The sequence below is a fragment of the Heterocephalus glaber genome, unplaced genomic scaffold, assembly GCF_053883595.1.
Source record: "Heterocephalus glaber isolate CG9 unplaced genomic scaffold, H.glaber_assembly_v1.0 deba00000676, whole genome shotgun sequence".
Taxonomy (NCBI): domain Eukaryota; kingdom Metazoa; phylum Chordata; class Mammalia; order Rodentia; family Bathyergidae; genus Heterocephalus; species Heterocephalus glaber.
This window is the reverse complement of record NW_028258156.1, coordinates 23574402-23595483: the sequence shown is the minus strand read 5'-3', so window position 1 is coordinate 23595483 and position 21082 is coordinate 23574402. Positions and strand designations below refer to the sequence as shown.

Here is a 21082-nt window from a genome sequence, read left to right as displayed (position 1 = left end):
TACTTTTGGGATTCCTTCCTCCAAGTCCAGTATTAGGGATTGAACCCAGGGCCTTCTCACTGAGCTACATCCCCAGAAACACAGGGTCTTGCTAAATTAAACTTACTATGTAGCCCAGGCTGGCCTAGAACTCACAGCAATTTGAATGCTGGGATTACAAGTGTGCAACACCATGCCCGGCTTCTTTAATTTTTTTTGAAACAGGATCTTGCTAAATTGCCGGGCCTAGCCTCAAATCTGTGATCCTCTTGCCTCAGCCTGCTGAGTAGCTAGGATTATATGTGTATGCCAGTGTGCTTGGCTTTTTAGCTTTCTGAGTCATCTATGGGCAAAGGACCCAAAGTTATGCCTTCTGCATTGGTATACTTTAATGAAATAAATGTATCTTAGGCAAAATTGACAAATCATTCACTGTAAAGGAATTATAGTTGGCTTATGTTAAAAAAAAATCAAAGCAGTATTATCATACGGTAAGATTTCATTTTTCCTTTTGTGGTGCTATATGTCAAACCTAGGGCCTTTGTACTGAGCTATATTTTTAGCCCTTTTTTATTTTGAGACACAGGCTTGCTAAATTGCTGACTTGCCCAGGCTGCGCTTTAGCCTTCCAGAGTGTGGGATTATAGGTGTGTACCACTAATCCCAGTTCCTGTGAAGATTTCTTAGGGCTAGGGATGTAGCTCAATGGTACAGCAATTGCTTGGCATGTGTGAGACCCTGAATTCAATGCCCAGTATGGCAACACCACCCCAGAAAAAAGATTTCGGAATTTTGACTAACAAGGGATTGAGGTGAGTGTCAGTTGCTTTTCATTGCCGAGACACAATACCTGACACCCATCACTTAGAGGATGAGAGATTTAATTTAGCTCACAGTTTTAGAGGTTTCTGGTCCAGGGTTAACTGGCACAAAGCAGGAATGTCATGTGGAAGGGTATGGTAGAGCAAAGCCGCTTAGTGAATGGTGGCTGGGAACAGGGCCAGAGAGGAAGGGGCTAGGGACCAGACATAAACTCCAAGGCCATGCCTCCACAAGCCACCCAGACACAGCCAGAAGTGTCCCCCACTAACCCTTTGGGGGATCCCAGAGCCAGTCCAAGTGGACACCCTGCCCTAACTAAGACAGGTGGCTACACACATGGGCTGAACTAGTGTCCTTATGACGAGAGATGCTTTTACAGCACTTCTGCTCCTACAGTCTCTTCTCTCTTTGCGTCTATCATATTTTCCACACAGCCAGAGAAATATCTGGTAAAAGGAGACTTATAACTTTTTAACGTAAGGATTAAACAATTTTGAAAATAAGCCTATTCCCTCTGTTAAGTCTTTGATGCAATCCTTTACATAAGTGCTGAAAAGCAAATGCAGGTTGTACATGCCTTTATTTTGAGCTGAGTACCTATGATGCTTAATTATATGACAATTTTTTTCCTAAAATATCAAATATCAAATTTTATGTGATTCATCCAACTAACACTAAGCATTTACTTTATGTGTTGAGTAGTCTACTAAAAGTGTAACATATATTTGCTATGTTTAATTCCCACAACAACCTTAAATTGGTCTTTTAAACATGTTTTTGCTTTCCAGATTCAATTTATCCTAGAAATGGGTTTTTGTATAGCAATTGTACCTTTTTTGATTTTGGTTCCACTGTTTGGGTCTTTTTTTTTTTTTTTTTTTGTACCAAGGATCGAATTTGGGTCCTTGCGCTTGCAAGGCAAGCGGCGGAACCACTAAACCAAATCCCTGGCCCTGTTTGGGTCTTTTTGCTGTTTCCTCTCATACTCTGGGCTGGAGCATGGCCTGTGTAGTTAGTGCTTCCCATCTGGTGGCCAGCCAGAAAGCCCACAGAGCTAGTCACTGGGCTTCCCTGTTGGGATCGGGAGGAGGCCTTTTTCCTACTGGTGCAAAAACCCACTACATGAATTGAAGTTAATGAAAATGAACAGAGAACAATGTCTAGCCAAGGGGTAGAAAGAAACTCAGTTCTGATGATGATTAAACTCTGACTCTGGGTGTGTCTAAGGAAAGGAGGAGAGGAGAGATGAGAAAAGAGAGGGGAGAGGGGAGAGGGGAGGGGGAGGCGGAAGGGGGAGGGGGGAGGGACAGGGGAGAGGAGGGGGAGAGGAGGGGGAGAGGAGGAGGAGAGGAGGAGGAGAGGAGAGAAGCTGAGTTAAGTTATTTAAGCCAGGTTGAATTGGACTGTCTATCATATTTATTTATTTTGGAGACAGAGTCATGCTAAGGAGCCCTGGCTGGCCTAGAACTCACAGCAATCCTCCTGCCTCAGCCTCCCAAGCGCTGGGATTACAGGCATGCTCCACCACACCTGGCAGTATTTTGTATCACTTAAAACTGAAAGGGCACCATTATTCATAGCCAGATGGAAACAACCCACCAATCTACAAATTGATTAATAAAAAATAATAGTACATTCATACTATGGAATATTACTCAACAATAAAAAGATGAAGCACTGTTACATGCTATAACATGAGCATACTTTAAAAATTCTGTGCTAAATGAAAGAAGTCAGTCACAAAAGACCACAAATTGTGATTCATTCATATGAAACGTCCAGAAGAGGCAAATTCACAGAGACAGAATAGATTGAGTACTTGCAGTAGATTAAGGTTGGCATGGAGTTGGGAAATAAAGAGTGTTGATGGGTATGTATGTCTCTGGGGGGTGATGAAAATATTCCAAAATTTGGTAATGGTTATGGTTACGGTTAAAATATGGTTATGGTAATGGTTCAATTCTGTTAATAGATTAAAAGTTGTACACTTTAAAAAAAAAAAGTTGTACACTTTAAATGAGAGAACTGTTTGATATGCAAATTATGTTTCACTGAAGCTGTTAAAAAACCAAAAAGTAGGGCTGGGGATTTAGCTCAGTGGTTTCAAGCGCCAGGATGCAAGTTCAATTCCCAGTACCAAAAAACAAAAAAAACTGAAAGAATTCTAATAGATGACACCATTATTATACTGACTTTAAGAGATGAAAAAGTGAGGCAAAGAAATGGTAAGCAGAGGGCTAACTGTTGAGAGCTGGTAGATTAAAGAGCTGGGATTCAAAACTACCAAGTGTAAGTTTACAACTGTGTTGTACTGTCTTTTTCAAAGTTCCGTTCTCATGGAACTTTGGAGTTGGGTGTTCCTAAGCAATTAGTTAATCCAACCCCTTAATTTTACTGATGAGAAAACTGAACCTCAGACAATGCAGTGACTTAGTCAGGACTGCCCAACTAATTCATGGCAATGAGGGATTTATAACCTATCTATTCACAAAGACAGGTTTTGAGTAAACAGCAGCAATGAAGTGTTAGCAAATAGGAGTTCAGGCACTGTGCTGTATACAGGTGAAGAGGAGGATCAGTCAATTCTGTTGAGTAAAAAGGGGGACTTCTGTTGCAGAGACAACACTGGTTAGACAGTGGGTAGAAACAAACATAAGTGTTCAGGAAAAAGGGAAAGGTCCTGAATGTCTCAGTATATATGTGGTGTGTGCAGCACGTTGCAGGTGACTGGGTGGAAAAATCAGGACATTCTGTTATGGTTATGTCCAGGAATTTTTACTTTCTCCATAAGCAGGGAGAACCATTGCAGACATTTGAGGAGTAGTATGATCACCTGTTTGAGAAAGGTAGCTGGCAGTCGTGTGAAGGATGGATTAAGGCTAGGCAGGTACTGAAGATTTTGAAAGAAATTTTAGGATGCTGTTGCAGTGCTCAGGGATGACCAGATGGATGGAGTTGTAGTGAGAATGGAGAGGACGGGTGGGTATGTGTCTCTGCACTGGTGGAATCATTAGGACTTGGCAGCTAGCTGGAAGCATGCTGGATTGCGAGCTCTTGAGGGGCAGTCTTGTCCTGTGTGCCATGTATCCTTGGCACCCAGCATGGTGACCAATATATTTGCTGAAAGCAGAAGGGGAAGGATTTTAATGTGATATTGGACATTTCATCCTTGGTGACTTCAGAAACCGTACTATGTCAACAAACACAGGAGGAGAAACAGAGTTGGGCATAGGGAAGGTGGGGGGAAAGTAAAGGGGAAGAGACAAAAATATTCAGGTTTTAGTTGGAGATACTGAGCTGGGGAAATTGGGATCTATGAATCAGATGATAGGTGGAGAGGTGGAGACTGTACCATACATTTGGGAGTCAGAGAATCATTCTCAAAAGGGCCATTACTGAGGGTGAGAACTAGAGACAAGGCCCAAGGAGAGAACTTTGAAGCTAAGCTGCATTTGAAGGGGGAGGAGAAAAAACAGCAGCAGCAACAGCAGAGATCTGAAGAGGACTGTGTTAATGTACCCTCTGGAAGTCACAGGACACTTCTGGATGGGTGTCATATGCAACAGTGGAGTAAATGAAGACCAATAAAGAAATGTTATGGACAACATGGCCAATGATGGAGGTTTTTCCTGCAGAGAATTAGAAAACTTAAAAGCATGGCTATAAGTCTGGGGAGGCTGCTAGCAGAAGGCAGATTAAAGAAGTAAGATTGGCAGTAGTGAACATTTACTGAACTTTTATTACATGTTAGGTACCATACCAACTGCTGGCCATATTATTTCATTTTTTTCTCATAGTGACTCTTAAAAGGTCAGGTTAGTCCAGAGAGATTATTGCCCGATGAGGAAGCCACTGAAAATGAAGAAGTTATTATTATCTGTCATATGATAGATAACCAAACTGAGTTTGAGATTGCCCTTTATTCCAGGTCACACAATTACTATTAAGAGGTGAACTATGGAGCCTACAGTTTTGTTTGCTGCTAATTCAGATGGCAAGGTGGGGTCACATGCAGAAATTGTGTTTTCTAGTTGTATTATCTTTCCATGTAATGAATTACCATAAATGTAGTGGTTTAATACCAAAAATAAATAAATACACACACACACACACACACAATCTCATAGTTCCCGTGGAGGAACGTGGAAGCAGTTTGGCAAGATGGTCCTGAGTGTCCTTACAATGTGTCATCTGGCTTTGCCAAATGGGGGGAACCAGGAGAGCAAACCAGGAGATGGTCATAGCGCTTTTTATGATTCACACCTGTCACTTCATCCACATTTTGTTAGGAGTTACTAGTACAACCTGAAGAGTTTAGGTTCTACCCTTTAAAGAGAAGCATATTAAGTAACTTTTAAAAATTTTTCTGAGGCAAGGTTTTGCTACGGAATGTACACCAGGCCAGCCTTGAATTTAGCCCACACTTGGGCCGGGGATTTAGCTGAGTGGTTTCACCGCCTGCTGTGCAAGCACAAGGACCTGAGTTCGATCCCCGGTACCAAAAAAAAAAAAAGAAAGAATTTAGCCCATACTGGCCTTGAACTTGGCAATTCTCCTGCCTCAGCCTTCTACTTAAAAAATTAAGCATTTTTTGAATGTAGTTTTGAAACCACTACACTGGTGAAATATACTGAAGAGGAAAAGCAGTAGATAAGATATGAGAAGACTTGAGTTCCAGATCCAACTTTGTTGCCTGCCTCTAAGAGACTTTGAAGGCATGATTTATCCTTCTTGAATCTGTTTCCTCCATGAAAATTAGCAGTCTCCTCAGTGAATTATAAAAGTTACATCAACTAGCCGAGGATTTAGCTCAGTGGTTCCGCCGCCTGCCTTGCAAGTGCAAGGACCCGAGTTCAATCCCCAGTACCAAAAAAAAAAAAAGTGATATCAACTATATAAAGCACATAAGTGAGGCTCTGTAAACTTGAAAGTAGTGTGGGCTCTGCCCACAATGTGGCTTCTTGCCTAGTCCTGCCACTTAACAGCTATGTAATCTGAATATGTTGTTTACTCCTTGTGTGATCAGTTTTCTCATCTGTAAAGTGGAATTATACTACTTCATGAGTTATTGTGAGGATTAAGTGAGAACTGATGTGATGCATTTAACATAATGCCTGCACACACTGGATCAGACATTTCTTAATAAATATACCTTTCAGACTCTCTTCTTCTTGCCACACCCATTCTGTTATGTTTTCTGGGTGTCAGGCAATACATACTTGACCCTAGGACTTTTATATGGGTATTTAAGAGAGAATCCTGATTATATATAGAATACTATGGTATGGTTGTAATTTATTGCTACTATTACATCAGTATGCTTTGTTTAGTATGTTCTTGGCAAACTCTAATATGGTTCTGTTTCTTTCTTTTGGTACAAAATTTTATTCCTCCAAAGGGATGCACTGTTCCTAGAGATATTGCAATACCAAGTCATTCTGTGGAGTGGAAAGAACAAGTTCCTATTCCATCTCCCAGATACAAAAATCCATTTAACATATTGTCCTTGATTGGAGAACAGATCAGATACTATGCTTGATCTTAGCCAACAGGCCAAGGAGTGATAAAACCTTTTCTTTTTCTTTTTTTTTTTTGGTACCAGGGATCGAACTCAGGTCCTTGCGCATGCAAGGCAGGCGGTGGAACCACTGAGCTAAATCACTGGCCCTAAAACCTTTTCTTTTTAAAAGCCTATCATTGGGGGCCAGGGATTTAGCTCAGTGGCAATGTGCCTGCCTTGCAATCGCAAGGTCCTGAGTTCGGTCCCCGGCGGGGAAGGGGCGGCATATCACTGATTGTATAGAACTAGTGTGCTAGAAAGTAAATTCCTGGCATTCTGTACCAAATAATGTCTCATAAAGATAACTAAGCACAATTACATTCTCATTAATATTAACAGATTTGTGGGATGAGGGGAATACTGGGAATTAAACCCAAGCTCTTTGCCCTAAGTTACATTCCTAGCCTTTTTAAAGAATTTATAAAATTTTGAGACAGGGTCTTCTTGCTAAATTGCCCAGGCTGGACATGAATTTGTGCTCCTCCTGTATCCCCTCTCAGAGTGCTAGGTTTATAGGTGTGTGCCACCAAGCCCAGCAATAGTAATACTTTGTATTGCATTTGTATGGAATGATTACAAAATGTTTTGGTTTTTCCAAACTTCTATTTTCAAGGAAAATTTTGAATTTTGATAGAGTTGTCTTTCATGAGTAATTTGAGATGTTTGTGAGTGGTAGCTTAGAAATGTGTAAATTACCACACGTTTCTTAGTAGTTTATAAACTACTACAAATGACCTACATGAAACCATCTCTTCCAGCTTCCCACTGTTTTGTTTTCTGTTTTTTGTTTTTGTTTTTGTTTAGGTGCTGAGAATCAAACCCTGGGCCTTGTGCCTGCTAGGCAAGCCCTGTACTGGAAAGTTACACCCCCAACCTCTTTAATTTATACAGCCATTTAAGCCAGAATCCCTTTTTTTCCCCCCATTTTTATTTTGGTGATGTATACATAACATAAAATTGGTAATTTTAGCCATTTTCAGCATAGAGTTTAGTGGCACTGAGTACAGTCACACTGCTGTGCAGCCATCACCACTATCCACCACCAGGGCCTTTTCATTATCTGGAACTGAAACCCTGTACCCTTAGAAACCAGAGCTCTATTAAACATTTTTAATAGGTATTAGGAAAACTGTTTGCTTTAAATTTTGTAAATGACTGAGACAAGGTTTATTGTACTGTTTCCTGCAGTAGAAAACACAAAATTGACACCACCTACAGAGTATGTATTGTTAAAATATACATGTAGTAAAATATCACTCCAAAGATTTTCAGAGTTTGTTTCATAAAATATTTAGAAGAAAGTTTCAAAAGCAGTAAAATATTATAGTTACCTATTTGAAGATACTGCAATTGGAAATAATTTAACATAATGTCAGTATTCGCTTTAAAGAAATATCAGGTTAGAGGCAATTTTCTATAATCTATAGGAAATAATTTGGGTTTTTTGTGAAAACAGTATAAGATGTACATCTTCATTATATACATCACAGTAGTGCTAACTATATGCATTTTGTCATGTAACATTTTTAGAATTTTTTCTTTCTTCTTTTTTTGGGGGGGGGTGGTTTTGAGACAGGGTCTCACTTTGTAGCCCAGGATGGCCTTGAACTCAGTGATCCTCCTGCCTCAGCCTCCTGAATCCTGGGAATACAGGCATGCGCCACCACGCCCAGCAACTTTTCTGGTTTTTAGCACTGAAACTCCAGGCTCATTAGACAAGAACCCTCCATTTCTCCCTTCCCTCAGCTCCTGGCCACCACCATTCTACTTTCTGAACTTGACTACTTTAGATATTTTCTATAAATGGAAAATAGTCCACCTATCACATGTCCTCAAGATTTGTGTTGGAGCATGTGATCGAATTTCCTTAAGAGAAAGAAGTTTCATTTATATATTTACAAGAGCGCTACCCAATAAAACTTTCTATGATGATGAAAATAAAATATTATGTACTTGTGCTGTCCAATTTGGTAACTTCAAGTGGGCTCTTAGGTGCTTGAAGAGTAGCAAGTGTGACTGAGAAACTCAAGTTTTAATTAATCATTTGTTACTCTGGGCACTGAACTCAGGGCCTCCCTCATACTAGGCAAGTGCTTTACCACTGATCTGCGGCCCCAGCTGTAATTTCATTTAAATTTACATCGCCAACATGTGGCTAGTGGCTATAACAAGCAGTTACAGAACACAAGTCTAAGAGGTCACAGACCATGTCTATTTTGGACACTTATTTCTTGCCCAATTTTATATTCCACACACATTAATTTCTTCATCCATAAAATAAGTATTTATGAGTGAATAAATGAATTTGAGAAGTTTTCCTCCTTTAAAAGTTGAGGTGGTTGGTTTGAGACAGGCTCTCTTGGGATGTAGTCCAGGTTAGCCCTGAACTCATTATATAGCCCAGGCTGGCCTTGAAACCCATGGCAATCCTCCTGCCTCAGCCCAGGTTCTGGATTACAGGTGTATGCCACCACACCCAGCTCAAAAGTTGAAGTGTTTCGGTTGTCTTTCATTTTATTTCCTGTCATAACTTAAAACCGTTATGTGATATAATGTGTTTTCTCATTTCTTTCAATATACTTAGTCACATTAACTTTAGTCTGGTTTTATCTGTTGCTTTAAAAATGTGAGAGTAAGTATATCTTTATCAAACTCAAAAGCTACAGTTTAGTTTTTAAGTTTTGGGATCTGTGGGAAAGAAACAGGGACTAAGAATTGAGATATATCATAATGGACTCTTTTGACTTGACATCAGTATAACAGTTGTCATTGTTCTTTGTTCCATTTACACAACTTCTTAAAAATTCTTTTCTTTCCTTCAGTGTTTTAAGTTAGAAACCAGATAAGCAAGTTTTGTTTTGTTTTTTAAGTGACATTGTGGGTGAAACAGAATGAATTTAAGTCAAAAGAATTGCCTAACTGTTCACTTCCCAGAGGCTATCATACTGTTGAGGCTAAGCAGAAAGTTTTGGCAAATAAAAGTTAAATGTGGGGCTTTGGAAATATGGGATAATGGAATGGTTATGCAGTTGAACCTTTAAGTTAGGATGTAGAGCAGAGGTGGCTTGCTGGCCAAACATAGCCTGTCACCTTGTGTTTATTTGTGTGGCCTACAAAGCAAATTCACTGATCATTTTGACAAGAAAATGTGAAATTAAAATTCTGGTGTTCATAAACTGCTTTTCTGAAATACAGCCACTTTCATTTCATTTACATATTATCCATGGGCTTTTGTGCCTAGAGTGACAGAGTTGAGTACTGTGATAGAGACTATATTACTTACAAGCCTGAAATACTATCTCTGTAGAAAACATCTGCCAACTTCTGGTGGGAATGCTATTAAAACATAGAATGACATGACATTGTAAACAAAGTGGTATAGGTCTGTGAAAAGTAGAGACTTAGCATTTGATAACTGTTTAATTGATAGGTCAGTCCACAGCTGGAGCATGCATGGTTTTGTGGAAGGAGAATGACAAAATTAAGAATTTCTGACCTACCAGTGAGAGAAGAGCAACGTTCAGAGACAGACACGGAGTCAAGAACAAGATGGAGTCTGAGAGTAATTTAGGGAGTCTAAAACTAAATTGGTCTTTGAGGGAATGTTGGGAAATGAAACAGGGGATCCAGGCCAAGGTCACATGAAAGACTTTTTCTAGCACAAGTAGGTTTTCAAATCTTAGGAGTGTAAAAGGCTCATCAGACCAGAAAAATCCATCTCCTATTCCCATCCCATCCCCCAGATTCTGAAACCAAACTGCAAGAAATCTCCACTATCTGTCATGTGGGAGGTGGTAATCCAAGAATGGATGAGGTGAGTGAAGGTTGTGATGTCTTGTTTGAGGTTCAGCTTTTGTTAGTAAGATAGCTGTTTTAAAATTCATCAGGAAAGTGATCCTGGGAAAGCCACTTCAAAACAGCTGATAAGCCAGGGGGGCTGAGGCAAGAGGATCACTGAGAGTTGAGTTTGACACCAGTCTGGGCTACACAGTGAAAACCCGCCTCAAAAATACAAAAGAAGGCTGTTCAGAATGCTTCAGAATGAGGAAAAGTTGGAAGTAGTGAGGTAGGCCAAGAAGTTGTAATAATTAATTTGCATCAGCCTTATTCTGGAAATTATTTGAATAGATAAGATTTCAGGCACAGGACCCTACTTATAGGAAAAGGAAAAATCTGAAAAGGACTCTTGAAAATGTAAATAAAATTTCTGACACATGAATCAAGAAGATGAAAAGTAAAGGAACATAAATTAAGCTGTTTTAAGCTGGGTGTGGTGGCACACACCTGTAATCCCAGCACTCAGGAGGGGAAGGCAGGAGGATCACCATGTTCAAGGCCAGCCTGGGCTACAGAGCAAGGCCTTGTCTCAAAAAACCCAAAACAAAAAGTTGTTTTAAAATGCTGGTAATATTAGCTGATATTATGATGAACAAAATTAACACTTTCACCTTCACTTCCTATAAACAGCTCTTGTAAGGCTCTTTATATGAAAGAGGTAAATTTTACTAAGGGCTTTTTTTCTTTTTGTAATTATCTTTTGAAAATTCTTTTTTTTAAATTAATTTTATTGGTACACTTTAGGTACACAATATAATGACATTCATCACTATAGATTTGTACCTTTACATAATATATCTTGATTCTTATTTTTTCCCCATTCCCCTGCCCTCCCTTCAGCCCCTCCACCCCTGTTTACAAAGACTCCATTTTTTCATTTTCTCATATTAATTCCATTCCCTTCTTTCCTTTCCTCTACCCTTCCCACTTCCCCTTCCCCTTTGAACCTTTTCTATTCAGCCATAAAGAATAAGAAATTAGGGGCCAGGGATTTAGCTCAGTGGTTTCGCCGCCTGCTGCACAAGCGCAAGGACCGGAGTTTGATCCCTGGTACCAAAAAAAATGAGAAATTAAAGGCATTTATAGCTAAATGGGTGCACACTGAGGTGATACTCTTAAGGGAAATAAACAGGACACACATGTGTAAATACCAAACAGTTTCTCTGGTGTGAGAAACTGAAAGTGTAAATAAGGATCAAAATTTATAACAGATAATGTGAAATTGAAAACCATGCTTAAACTGGGTACATGCCTTGCAATCTTAACTACTGAGGAGCCTGAGGAAGAAATTCAAGGGCAACATGGGCAACTTAATGAGACTCTATAGAAAAATCAATCAAAAAGAGTTAAAGGTGTAACTCAGTGGCAGAGCATACCTGGGTTTAATGCCCAATGACACCCATGCCCAAAAAACTGTTCTCAAATTTTAATTTATTACAGTTTCATCCTCTTGCTTAAAGGTTTTACTTCTTTTACTACATGCTACTAAAAACTCTTGGAATTAAATGTTTTAAATGATACCCATCCTCTTTACTTGAAATGTTGGTTGGCTTTATTTTAAAAGTGAGGTTGTTGAAAATGAGCCAACATTCCTAACACTATTCTTATTTTTGTATGTGCTTCCTTAGTTGAATACTTTTTAAATTCTGGACTTTCATCAGTTTTACTGAGCTATAACTGACAATAAAATAAGCTACATTTATTTGACAAGTTTTTAACACAGGAATACACCTGTGAAACCATCACTATAAATTTTGACAATAAACATTTCCTCCTCTATCTCCAAAAGTTTCTCTTGCAACTTTGTTCCCTCTGTTCCTTCCTGCTCCTCCCAGTTTTAGACAACTGGTACTCTTTTGTCATTTGTTATTTTGTAATTTCTAAAACTTATGTAAATAGAGCCATAAAGCATGTATCCTTTTGTGTCTGGTTTCTATAATGCAGCATAATTATCTTGAGATTTACCTATTTTATTGAGTATACCAATATTTTCATTCCTTTGCATTTCAAATAGGATCCCATGGTATGGACACTACAGTTTGTTACAGTTATTTGTCGGCGTACATTAGAGTTTTTTCCAGTTTTGGCTTTTATGAACATATCTGCTATAAACACATATTCTCATTTCTTTTGTATAAAGAGGTGTGGGGTGGCTAGGTCACACAGAAGCAGATGAGCCAATTTTGAAGAAACAATCAAACGTTTTCTAAAGTGGCTTTTACCATGAACAGCTGTGGAATTTAGTCCAATACTTTTTCTCCAACTAGTGACAGGATCATATGGCTTTTTCCTTTCCTCTGTTAAAATGAAGACTTTTGGGGGTGGATCTTCCAATGCTGAACCAACACTGCCATCCCTATAATAAAACCACTTTCTACATACTGCCAGATCTGACTTCTAAAAGTTTGTTATGTTAAACAAATTTCTATCTATGTTCATACTTTATTCTTCTATTGTCTTTATCCAGTTTTAGGATTAGCACAGTGTTGATTTTCTAAAATGAGGGGAGAAGTGTTCCTTCTTTTTTCTGCTTTAAATGTTTGATATAATTTATCAGTTAAAATGATTATGGGCCTGCTGTTGTCATATAGGTAGGTTTTCAAGCTAGGAATGAATATACTTTCTTTAATAGGTGCTATTCAAATTTTGTATTTCCTCCAGAGTTAGTTTCATTAATTTGTCTTCCAAGGTACTTCTTAGAAGTTGCCAAACTTATTCCAAAAAAAGATTTTTGTAATATGCTTTCTATATCCTTTTAAATGCTGTGAAATCTGTGGTAATGTCTTCTAGATCTTGATATTGTAATTTAAAAAATGTATGACTGATATTGTGTAATAGGAAGTAAAGGTCTAAAGGAGCAGGGGAAGTGGGAGGGGTAGGGGAAAGGAAAGAAGGGAAAAGAAAAAATATGAGAAAAGGAAAAAAATGGAAACAAAATCTTTGCAAATAGGGAAGGGTGGGCAGAGGAAGGGGAAAAAAAATAAGAACCAAGATACTCATGTAATGGTACAAGATCCCAATGATGAATGCAACTGTATTTTATACCTAAAATGGACCAATAAACTTAATGGGGGGGGGGGGAAAGATAAAGTGGCTTTTACTGTTTCTTCTGCCCACCAGCACTTTGCTCCACATTTTCTCCAGCTCTTGACACGGCCAATCTTCTTTTACATTTTGTTATTCTAATAAGTATGTGTTGGGATCCCACTGTAGTTACAAACTTTTATTTCCAAATGACTACTGTATTTCCCCCAAAATAAGACTGGGTCTTATACTAATTTTTTTTTTTTTTTTGGTACCTAGGATTGAACTTGGGACCTTGCACTTGCGAGGCAGGTGCTGGAACCACTGAGCTAAATCCCCAGCCCTCTTATACTAATTTTTGCTCCAAAAGATGCAACAGGGCTTATTATCAGAAGATGTCTTATTTTTTCATGTATAACATTCTACATTTATTCATGTACAACAATCTATATTTATTCATTTACTCATGTACAAAAATTCACATTTATTCAAATACAATCATCTCATCTTCTGGAACACCATCACAACTCTCTAAACCCCAAATTCCACCCTGAATTTGTGACTCCATTTCCTGTAGAACCATTAGCCTTAATCTCATGCCCAGCAATACAGCTTTCCTTAAATGAGCACTTCTTGTCCACATAGCCTGCTCATACTGCACTGGGAACACAGCTGTCAGTGATTTTATCCCATGAATTCTACATCCAAGTCACAACACAGAAATGATGACAGTTAAGAACACTGGTCCACACAAAAGGAATGAAAAACTGCAGGCACCAAAATTCAGAAAACATTTATTTCAAATGAATGCATACAACATGCTACATACTGGATTATGAAGATTCATATTAGAAAAAACCATGTCCACTCATTATTAGGGATGCACTTTATTTGTGCACTGTGTCTGTACTCTGATTGGTCATTCAGCAATACATACTGTATATCTCAAGTCTATCTGTTCACATAGGCATTTACCTCTCATCCAAAGGTGCCCGCTTAGCTATTTACAAATACTTAATTATAGTTTATATTATCATTTAAAGTATTAGTCAGTAATATTTATTCATATTTAATCATATATTAATACAGTATTATTATTTTATAATTCAATACATCCACTGTGTGTTGCAACAGACATCTGACTGACAATCTTAACTGGATCTTATTTTTGGAGTAAGGCTTACAGTATATTAGGAGCACCCTGAAAAATCACACTAGGGCTTATTTTCCAGTTAGGTCTTATTTAGGGAAATGCAGTAATAATGTTAAGCATCTTTTCATGTGCATCTCTAAAACTGTCTGCAATGTCCTTCAACTGTTTTATAAAAACTGGGTTGTAGCCAGGTGTGGTGGCACACACCTGTAATCTCAGCACTCAGGAGACTGAGGCAAGAGGATCACAGTGAGTTCGAGACCTGCCTAGGTACATAGTAAGCTCAAGGGCCAGCCTGGACTACACAGCAAGACCCTCTCTCGAAAAAAAAAAAAAAAAAAAAAAAACTGGAGGGCCGGGGATTTAGCTCAGTGGTTCCACCACCTGCCTTGCAGGCGCAAGGTCCCAAGTTCAATCCCCAGTACCAAAAAAAAAACTGGGTTGTATACATTCTAATTTTTAACAAACAATTATTTACATAATGCTTTATAGTTTCAGAGTGCTTTCGTGGCTACTATGACTTAATTTTTTCAATATTTATTATAATATTTGGCCCTATCTTGCCTTCCAGGTATAAGTCCAAGTTTGTATCTGAGGTAACTGAGGATCTGAAAAACATTCATGTTCTATTTGATATAACTGATCGTGGGCTGAGTTGGGCCTAATACGGTGACTGCTGTTACACATAAGAGCAATATGTTTGATGTCCATGTAGTTTCCAGATAGGTATGATTGTTGCATATTAGTTGCTGATGGCTCAAGGAAAGTGGTTGGGGCCTGGGCACCATCTAGTAGACATTCAAAGGATGCTTGTTGACTGAATGGAAGAGAGGATATTGGGGCTTGTATTGAGATGTCTCCCAAAGCCTCATGCAGTCATAGATGGGAGAGGTTTGAAGGTGGCTGGATTAAGGTGTGTAAATGTGGATAAAGGTGTGATGCTGGGATTAAGAGTGTCCCAACCTAGGTGTGGATGGCATGAATCAATAAGCTCGTAGTCTGGATGGACTATAAAGGAACAGAAAGACAGGTTGCTGATGCTGCGACTGTTGCTTGCTGTTTGCTGCCTTCTGCCTACCCTGCCATGGACTGTTTCTCATCTGCGATGCCTCTCTGCTGTGCCACTATGGCTTGGAGCCAGCCAACTATCAACTGAAACCTCTACAAACTGCGAGCTGAATAAATTTTCCTACTTTAACTTGTGATCTGGGGAATTTTGTCTCAGCAATGAGAAAAGTAACTAAGACAGAGAACATGTATTTTTAGGTTTTTTTCTTTACACTGTTAGGAATCATAGGAGCTGAGTTTGGTTTTCAATTTTCAGTTATGGAGACTGCAAGTTTGAAAACAGTCCATGGCTTGCATTATTTTTATTTTTTTTAGTTTTTATTTAAAATTTTTAAGTGAAGTATAAAATACATACATAGAACACCTATCTATGGTACAGATCACTGAACTGTCAAACATGAGGATACCCTTATAACTTCTATGCCAGTCAAGAAATAGAATATTCCCAGTAATCTAGAAGTCCCCTTGAGTCCCTTCTAAATCACTGTACCTTTATCTCCCCCAAAGATAATCACTTTTTTTCTGAACCAGGGATCAAACTCAGGACCTTGCACTTGCCAGACAAGTGCATTGTCAATGAGCTACATCCCTGGCCCTAAAACTATTGCTGTCTTAAAAACTTTTTTTTATTTTCCAGTACTGGGAATCAAACTCAGTGCCCTGCGCTTGCCAGGCAAGTGTGGCACCACTGAGCTACATCCCTAGCCCAGTAATCACTTAAAAAAATTTTTAGTTGACTTATTTGTTCTTATTTAGGGGTTACAGTATTATAACTCAATGAATGTACAAATGTTGATTAAATCAAGAAAATTAGCTTTTCCAGCTCCTCAAATTTTTTTGTATTGGAGGCCTTCAAATTCTTCTGTTTTCTGACTACTGAGCTTTAAAGTTACTTTTTATATGTATAGTGGACCCTTGACTTACGAGCTCATTTCCAAGGTCTATTTATAACTCAAGTTGGTCAACTGCCTTCAAAAGTCTCTCTCTTTTGTAATTTTAAGCCACACTTTCTTCCAGGTAGATCTCAGTGTCCTTAGAATGAAGTAGTTTATAACCTCTCATGAAAAACCAACTATGATATACTTAGGCTTAAAGAACTATTTGTGAGCCCACTCTTGTCTTACTGGGACCTGGTTAATTATTTCCTGATTTATCCATCCATAACCTAACCCACTCTGAGTGCCTGTTATGTGCCAGTATCGAGTCTACAGTCCCAGACCTTGGGCCTGATGGTAGAGCAAAGGGGGCCGTGTCCAGGGGTCATCACAAGCCGAGAGCCAGGCATCTAGGTGGAGGTGAGCTCTGTGTGTCCCAGGAGCATAGAGGGGGACTTTAGGGAGACTAAGCAGAGGTGCAGATGGCAGGAATCACCTGGGTGTCCCACCTGTGCTGATGTGCAAACTGGGTCTTGAAAGGAGTGATCCAAGGTGGAGAACGAAAGGACAGACAGGTATTCCAGGGAGGAACACTGTGCCCCAAGCTGCAGGATCATGGAACAAAGGGCTGTCAGTCGCCCAGGGTGGCAGGAGGGGAGGGGATCAGAATGAGGCCGAGTGCCTGGTGCCCTGGAGACAGGAGCTGCGACAGATCCCTGGGGACCGATTCTTCTGAGCTCAAAGACACGAGAGGCCACTAGACATTCTTCAAGGCAACGTGTCAGTGGAAATACAGTGGACCCTTGACTTACAAACTCAATTCATTTGCAAGAGCTAGTTATAACTCAAGGTGGTCAATAGAAGGCCCAGGCTCCTCTACACAGCCTTCACAGTCTCCTGTATTCAGGCAGATCTCAATGTCCTGAGAGAGACATTGGCCCAGGACTTCTCAACCCCACACAGGAAAGGATGGTATAATGTTCCTTCCAGAACTCTTTAAGGGTTAAATCTGTATCTGAGACCATCTGGAAGCACCAGTGGCCAGCATTCGGCTTGTAATTAAAGACTTTGGTTGTAAGTTAAACCCGAAATTCTGGTTGTAGCCCAAGTTGTTTGTATGTTGGGCTGGCTAGCTATAATTTGAGGACCCACTGTATTCTGGTTGAAAGTCCTTTATCAGATTATACATATTTTCTTCTGGTACCAGAGATTAAACTTGGGACCTTGCAATTGTAAGGCAGGCAGTGGCACCACTGAGCTAAATCCCCGGCCCCCTATTTTCTTCTGTTTTGTATCTTGCCTTTTTATTCTCTTCATATTCTTCCCCCACTATTACCGGGAACTGAACCCAGAGCTTCACACAAGGGCTCTACCACTAAGCCACACACCAGCTCTCTTGTCCTGTCTTTTGAGGAACAGAAGTTCCAAACTGGGAACAGAAATCCCAGCACTCTGGCAGGCCGAGACAGAAATAGCAACTTTTTTTTTTTTTTTTTTGGTGAAGTTTTTACAGTTTATTAATCCTCTTGTGAAAAACTTTCACAATCACCGCAGACAGGCACTGCAAAGTCTTTACTCCTTCAGCTTTTTGCCAGCACCAACATTGGCCTTTGTGGTGCCCCTCACTTTCTTCATTCAGTTCTTGCATTCCTTCTGCTGCTTTCTCAATGTCTTTTTCTTCTCATACAGGATGTATCTTGCAAGTCTATGTTTGGGTTCATTTTTCTTCACATAATCCAAGAAATCATAAATCATGCCAAAGGCATGCCACCACCAAAATGGGTTCTGAATCCCAAACACAAAAATGACATTTGGTGAGGTCTTGTACATTTTGTCTAGTTCTTCCCAAATTTCTGTCTTGGGTATTGTTGCTTTTCCAAGGTGAAGGACATCAATGACCATTTGTTTCCTTTGGAGTAGTCGGTTGGTCATGAACTTCCAGGTTCGGATAGTTACCATGTCATTCATGATGGCAACAGATCCTCAGGCAGCCAAAGAGAGAGAATAGCAACTTGAGCCCAGCCTGGGAAACTCAGGAATTTCATGAGACCCTATCTAAAACAAAAACAACCAACCACAGAAGTTCTTAATTTTTATGAAGTCCAATTTACTAATTTTCTTTCATATACATATTTTGGTATTGATGTTAGACAATTATTCCTGAGTCCAACTCCTTAACCACTTACCAGTGCAATTATTCAAATACAGGATGACCAAAAACTGCATATTTTTCCATTAATTTTTATAAGATAATGTAACAGGAAATACAAATGACAATTTTATTCAACACTTTTTCTGTGCATGGTATATCAACATTCAATACACAATGTCATGTTACACTCTGAATAGTATTATCTAGTCTCTTTCCAAATTCTTTTTGCATTAATATCTTTCTTTGAACAACACACTTTACACTGTCATGTTGCCCTTTCCTCTTTTTCTGTGGGTGGTCATTTCAATAAAATGTCTACGCCTGAAACATAATGGATGTCCTGGTTGGCATTTTGCTATCCCATATTTTTCAATTATTTGGTCTATTAGACCTAATCTAAACTGTAAATGACTTTTTGATCTTCCTTGTTTTGAATAAATAACAAGCTCCATTTGGTTTGGTCCAGAAGGTCCATAAATATTTTATAATAGTATTTTTTTCCTCACTTTTTGATTACAGGATAGCTTCTTAGATGCTGGTCAACTTTCTCAACACCACCAATAGAATTGTTATAAATCACTGACCACTATTGGAATTTTTTTAGTTTCATTTCTTTCAAGTCCTATCATTTCTGTATTTATATTGTGAGTAGTTGACAATAAGGAGACATCTTTTTTGTATTTCTATTTCATAATAGACTTTTCCTCTCTGATATGCCAACATTTCTCCCTTTTTCAGGTTTTTCTTTTGCAGATCTTTTGCCACTTTCTTCCTATTCAGTCTCAGAGTCCCAAACGTCCGTTTTGTATTGGAAAAGAGTATCACTGAGTTCTGGAGAAGTATAAGAATTACATCAAATGTACTTAAATTTTTATAGATTGTCGCACAAAATTACAGGGTTTTTTCACAAATAATCATGAACTAATAAGAGGAAATAATCAGAACTTAATATTAGATTTCACTACAAACAAACATCAAAGGTGAATACAATGTTCTAAATTTAAAGCTATGCAAAGAATAGTCGATATAAAACAAAACAAACAGTCACACTAGTGTGCCTCATGCAAGCAATAATCAACTGGTTGAAATGACACCTGACCAAGTGACACTCGGGATATTAATATTACATAAATAAATAAAATGCCTGAGTGCCACTTGGGGTAAACTGTTAAGTGGTTAAGATAGTCTGGCATAGTCTTCTAGGTTGTCTTTTAGATGTTAGTTTTAGGGTTTGCTTTTAGGTTTGTGATCTATTTTGAGCTAATTTTTGTGCATAGAATGAAGTATGGGTTGAATAAAAAGTTTACTTTTTTGGGGGGTCGGGGATTTAGCTCAGTGGTTTCGCCAATTGCTGGACAAGCGCAAGGACCCCAGTTTGATCCCTGGTACCAAAAAAAAAAAGTTTACTTTTTAACAAATGGATTTAAAGTTGGGTATGTTCATGCATGCCTGTAATCCCAGCTACTTGGGGGGCTGAGGCAAGAGAATCACAAGTTCAAGAGCAGCCTAGGCAACTCAGAAAAACCTGTGCCAAAAAAGGGAAGAGTGTGCTGAGAATGTAGCTCAGTGCCAGGGCACCTGCCTAGGAGACCAGAGACTGACTTCAATCCATAGACTCACAAAAACATACAAATGGGCATCAAATTTTTCCAACACTGTTTGTGGAAACCTCTCCTTTTTTTTTTTTGGTACCAGGGATCAAACTCCGGACCTTGAGCTTGCCCTGGAACCACTAACCTCTCCTTTTTTAACTGCCTTTGTACCTTTGTCAAAAATTCATTAACCATCTATATGTGTTCTATTTCTGGTCCCTCTATTCTCTTCAAAGCATTATTTGTCGTAATGCCAATGCCACACTGTCTTCATGTTATGTTTTGTGTTTAGATGTCCCCCCACAGCCTCATGTGGATGAGGCAGGGCTTTCTTTTTCAGAGGTGGCTGAATATGGAATGTGTGATGCTGGGATTAAGGGTGTGTGATTACCAAACCACTACTCATGAGTGACTGGTTTGGCACTGTCCTAATCCCGGTAGTCTGGATGGGATGAAAGGGGCAGAAAGATGCTGGTAAGGCCTGTCTTGTTGCTTTTACTGTCTTCCACTGTCATGAACTGTTGCTCCTCTGCCACCTTTCCTTGGAGCTGGCCAATTATGGACTAAAACCTCCATAAAACTGTAAGCCAAATAACTCTTTCTCCCTTTAACTTGGGTGTTGGGTATTTTGTCTCAGCAATGAGAGAAAAAAGTAAGACACTTCATTACTGTAGCTTTGACAGCAACTTGAACTCAGGCGATTCATGTTCTCTGAATTTGTTCTTTTTTAAAGTTAATATCTAAGAAAAAGAAAATGCTGGGAAGCGCAAGGTCCCAAGTTTGATCCCTGGTACCAAAAAAAAGAGAAAGAAAATCCTGAGATTTTTACTGCACTGAATCTACAGATCAATTTAGGAAGAATTGACATCTTAACAACTTGGACTCTTTGCTGTGTGAAAACAATATATATCTGCATTTATTTAAGTTTTAATTTCTTTCAGCGATATTTTGTAATTTTCAATGTACAGGTCTTACTTGGTTTATCTCTAAATAAAGAGTTTAATATTTTCTGAGGCGATT

The 21082-nt window shown here is 39.0% G+C and overlaps 1 protein-coding gene and 2 pseudogenes across 22 annotated transcripts in view; all 3 read right to left on the bottom strand.

The window, feature by feature from the left end:
• The window catches only part of Srpk2 (SRSF protein kinase 2), a 235226-nt gene that overhangs the window by 193906 nt on the left and 20238 nt on the right, over window positions 1–21082 (bottom strand). The gene's annotated exons all lie outside the window — the stretch shown is intronic.
• LOC147829296 (small ribosomal subunit protein eS24 pseudogene) overlaps window positions 1–21082 on the bottom strand; it is a 50857-nt pseudogene that overhangs the window by 10312 nt on the left and 19463 nt on the right. The window contains exon 1 of the transcript XR_015449296.1: window positions 1–21082. This exon is cut by the window's left edge and continues 10312 nt beyond it; it is cut by the window's right edge and continues 19463 nt beyond it. The product of XR_015449296.1 is annotated as a small ribosomal subunit protein eS24 pseudogene (transcript).
• On the bottom strand, window positions 6197–6366 carry LOC147829297 (U2 spliceosomal RNA; annotated as a pseudogene).